Here is a 5,164-nt window from a genome sequence, read left to right as displayed (position 1 = left end):
CTAGTCTGCCTGAGACATTTCATTTTTGTTTTAAAGTCTTTATTAGTATTTATAAAAAGGGATTAGCTTTTATTCTGGTTATCTGTTGCTTAAAATAACAGCTTATTATTATCATCTCATCATCGTGTGGATTAGGAATTTGGACAGGGCATAGCCCGGATGGCTTGTCTCTGGTCCATGGTGTCTGGAGTCTCAGCTGGGATGACGAAAAACTGTTAGGGGCTAGAGAACAGAGGGTGGCTGGCTGGGCATCTCATTCTCTTTTTTAGACGACCTCTCCACATGGCGAGGTTTGGCTTCCTTACAGTACGGTGGCTTCAAGGTAGTCAGGCATGTTTAGCAGCTCAGGACTGTGAGATAGGGGGTTCCAGTGTTCCAGGCCGGAGCTTCAAGGCTCTGCAGTCCCAGAATATCACTTCTTCTGCCACAGTCTGTTGGTCCAGCCAATCACTAAGGCAACTCTAGTTTCAAGGGAAAGGCAGTTAAACTTCATTTCTCAATGAGAGGAGTATCAAAGAGTTTATTGCTATCATTAGTCTTCCATAGTTCTGTTCTTGATGTACTATTTGTCATCATTATTATTAACCTTATTAGGCTGTGGTTTATTCTAGGATGTTCAGCAAAATGTCTACTTCTAAGTACTTGGGGACCTGATGATAACTCCTCTCTTCCTGTCTCCATGCTGTAGTTGTGACTTGACCGCCTGAGTACCCTTAGTCCCAGGCCAGAGAGACAGACAGACAGATGGACAGGCAGGCAGGCAGGCAGACAGAGAGAAAAGTGTTACGTTTCTTTGGGTAGAAACAAGAACTTCTTGAATGGGAGTTCATGTTCAAAATGAGTTTTCCCCATGGTGCCAGAGGGGAATTCCTATATCTGTGTGTGTGTGTGTGTTTAAAATTTCATAATAGGTAGGCCAGTGTGGTACCTAGAGATTTTGGTTTCATGTACTATTAAAAAATTTCCCCCAAATCTAGGGAATTAACATAGGATTGCCAAATTTTGAATTTTGTCAAGTCCTTACATGAAAAAAAAAAAAAATCCATCTACTACTACCACCTTTTAAGAAAATAAAAGGAAAATTTAATGCCACAAAATAATAAGCTCATAATCTAATAAAGGAGAGTCCTCAAATTTAATAAAACTTAGTTTTTTTGTTTGTTTTTGTTTTTGTTTTTTTTTGTTTTTGCAGTAGGCAGGCCTCTCACTGTTGTGGCCTCTCCCGTTGTGGAGCACCGGACGCGCAGGCTCTGCGGCCATGGCCCGCGGGCCCAGCCGCTTCGCGGCATGTGGGATCTTCCCGGACCGGGGCACGAACCCGTGTCCCCTGCATTGGCAGGCGGACTCTCAACCACTGCACCACCAGGGAAGCCCTAATACAACTTAGTTTTATGGAAAACAATTTTAATAGAAAATTAAAGCACTAAATTTTTTTTTTCCACTTAGGTTTAAACCTGGAAAAGCTTTGTTTTTAAGCTACACACAGAGACACAATTTGGGAACCACTGGTAGAGCCTTATTTTGATTTGTCAATTTTTAAAAAACAAAAGCTGTACACAAATGGTTTTTTAAATCACATTTTATGGCCATATTTATTACGTAAGTAATGGGGGAAATTAACTGGTGTAATGGCCCTTATGAAAAGCACCCGTTTCAGTATATGTTGCTTAGATTCCTTTTTAATGCAGAAAGATTTTAGTTTCATTAGGACCTATAACACAAAATCAGATTTACTAACTAAATATAAATAAAACTACCAGATCAGTAAGATTTAAATTATCAGTACCATGCAGTGTTGTCTGGCTGTGACAAGCCTGCTGTTTACAACCTGCTGAGGTCAGGTACCTTTGAGTTCAGCATATACTACTATTGGCTGTATGACAGTATTTCACATCTCCCCCCCTTATTTTTCTTTCCTTGAACTTATAGAAAACTTTGTCCCTCAACACTTGATATCAAAGACATTAAAATAATACTAGTCTCTAATCCAATTGTAAGCACAAATCCAAGTACTGAAATTAAGTGGCATTAAGCTGTCAGCTGTATAATGGCCATCCATATGAATTAGCAGACCCCTATGTTGAATAATTTAGATTGTCATCGGAAAGAAAATACGACATGAGGAAACTTCATGGACTTTTATATGCATTCGTAGTCTTTGGAGCTCCTAATTTGAGGAAAAATTCAGCTACAATAGCTGATCTCCTAGCTGTCTCCCACCTTAGCTTTTAGAATCGTTGTATTTTCTTTTTTAAATGCGATTCCTCGTGTCAGATAAAGTCCTCAATTTGTCATAGCCTTTAAGTTTTTTCCTTCACTCTCTTTTATGCTACAACATCATAGTATTTCTTCCACTTTCTTTGCTTATATAAGCACAACAAGCCAATAATTGAATAATCTTGTTAGTGAAACATTTTAGGGCAATTCATTGGGTGAATTCACTGGGTGAATTGATGCTTGGGGCTGTTTTTGTAGTAGCTGGCTGTTAGAAAGCACCTTCTTGATATCAGATCTGTTCTTCTGGGGAGAATGAGGAAGTGGGTGAACCAAGAAATGCAGAGGAGTGGAACCTGGCTGAAGGAACCAGGATGGAAACAGCGGGGGCGGCAGAGGGGTGGTGTGTGGAGGGAGGATGGCAGTCTTGAGCTGAGAGAGACCTAGATGCCACTAGCAGGTCTTCCTCTTGCTTTAAACTGAGGAAATCACTTAACTTCCCTGACTTTCACCTTCCTCCTCTGCAGAGTGGAATTGATAGATGCCTGTTCATGGAAAATATTAAAAGTAATGCTTGTAAAATTTGTATCAGAGTCGCTGACACCTGATATTTAACACAAGGTGGCCCTCCTTGCTGTTCTGTGTTTAGCACGTTAGACCGCTCCTCTCCAGATCTTTCAAGTTTTATGTGTATTTTGTATTGTTAGATATTTTATTGGAAAATTCTAGATTCACAACTAATAGGCTTCTCACATACCTCTTTGGGTACATAATGCCCTTCTTTGGTGGGAAGGCAGACACATATTTTTTTTTTTTTTTTTGCGGTGCACGGGCCTCTCACTGTTGTGGCCTCTTCCATTGCGGAGCACAGGCTCCGGACGCACAGGCTTAGCGGCCATGGCTCATGGGCCCAGCCGCTCTGCGGCATGTGGGATCCTCCCGGACCGGGGTACGAACCCGTGTCCCCTGCATTGGCAGGCAGACTCTCAACCACTGCGTCACCAGGGAAGCCCCGACACATATTTGATGATGATTTCCATAGCACACAGTTCAGGCATGGTGGCAAGGCCAGCATTTTTAGGATAATATTTGTTTCTGGGTTCATAGAAATTCCATTAGTCAAAGGGAGTACTGTCATTGTCAGGAGAGGCACTAATCTCTTTGAGCCTCAGTTTTCCATCTGTAAAACTGAGTAATTACAATAGGTTATTTCCAAGCTTCTTCCAGACCTAAATTTTGAGGCAAAATTGTGCTATTGCCACAGGATTCAGTTTTCTCCATTTGTTCCTCAATGTTTTTGTCAAAACCCAGACACATAGCAAAATGAAAAATTGCATTTTAAGTTTTTTAACAAAATGCGAAACTCTTTATCGGCCCACACAATGAATCAAATTTCTGATGAAGTATCTTTTTTGATAATATTTCTTCTGAGTGACTGTTGGAACCATGGATTGACTCTGAAGTCATACAGACAGAGAGACAAATACTAACAGTACTCCAAGGATAAGCTGTCCATTTTGCTGTAAGTTGCAGTGCTTTTCTCCTAGTAGTCTAGCGCTCATTTTTGGAATACCATATTCTTTCCAGAACTCTGTAAAATATCGCTACACTTAATTGTATCACATAAAATTGGAATTTTACTCAAAGGGGAGAAACATATCTGTGATATAAAATTATAGCTGTAAACACATATTATACACACGTAAGCTGTTTTCAGTTTGAAAAAAAAAATACCATTGTTTTGGTGCTTGCTACTTTTTTTTTGTCTTTAGTGGATTAGAGCTGCCTAGTCAGAGTGATAGGAACATAGGGCCTGGAGTCAGGTGCCACTGGTTTGATGTCTAGCTCTGTCACACATGCTTTGATTTTAGACAAATTGTCTTACCCCTTCTTTTCTATAAAATGGGTATTATATAACCCCTTCCTTTTAAAGAAGACATTCTCCTACCTTCCTTCATACTGAGTATGTTTTTTTTTGGTTTGTTTTAAAGAATATTCCCTTCATTATGTTGAAATGATTATCTTAATGTGGTCCTACAGTGTTGAAAGCCATGGCCTCCCTGGACGTGGTGGGAATTGACAGTGACAGTCGTTTTGGGGAGAGGCTGGTTCTCAGGGAACAAACTCAGAAGACGGGCTTTGGTGGACAGAAGGTTTGTGCTGGTCCCTGTGATGTGGTTTTTGAGGGTACTGCTGGGTATTGGGGGTTAAACTATAGACAGATCATATAGTTTTAGTGTTACTTCTGATTCACTTCTTTTTGTTACCCTGCAATCCTGAGGTAATATACCACCTTGTCTGTGTTGCACTTGGGGATAGGAGGGGAAGCTTCTCGGCTCATTTTGTAGCAGTCAGAGTAGTCCTTGCATCATCAATTAGGGGGAAAATCCAAGGAGAAGGTGAGTTTCTGAGAGGAGTTCACAGTCTTATTCCTTCCCCCGGAGTAGATTTTTTTTCTCTGTTGTTAATATTTGCAGGGTATATATTTTATTTTATTAAGGAAGGTAGACGTTTCCTCTCAAGCTGGTTTATTGTAAAAAATAAATTGATAATCTGTGGGCATCTTCTGCTATTCTGGTGTTTACGCTTCAGTACCTGTTCTTGTTTCACTGAGAATGACAGGGAACATTCAAGGCAAAATGATCTACGCCATTGGGAGAAAAACAGTTAAAATTCTACTCATAGTTTTGGGGAAGCTTTTATTTTGGGGGGACTGGTTGGTTGTCTGGTCGGCATGTTCTAGTCTTGGTGGGAGTCATCTCTGAGCCTTTTATTTTTGTTTAAGCAAGATTAATTTCTGCCCAATACATTATTGTGTCTTTTCTCCCCTCTAATTCTATTCAAGATTATTATTGTGTGAATTTTGGGGCTGAGCACCCTAATTAAAGACCCAGGACTTCTGCAGGAGAATTGTTTCTTTCTTTTTTTTTTTTTTTTTTTTTTTTTTTTT

This window comes from Lipotes vexillifer, unplaced genomic scaffold, assembly GCF_000442215.2.
Source record: "Lipotes vexillifer unplaced genomic scaffold, Lipotes_vexillifer_v1.1 scaffold815, whole genome shotgun sequence".
Lineage (NCBI taxonomy): Eukaryota > Metazoa > Chordata > Mammalia > Artiodactyla > Lipotidae > Lipotes > Lipotes vexillifer.
The sequence above is the reverse complement of the archived record's forward strand: the minus strand, read 5'-3'. Positions refer to the sequence as shown.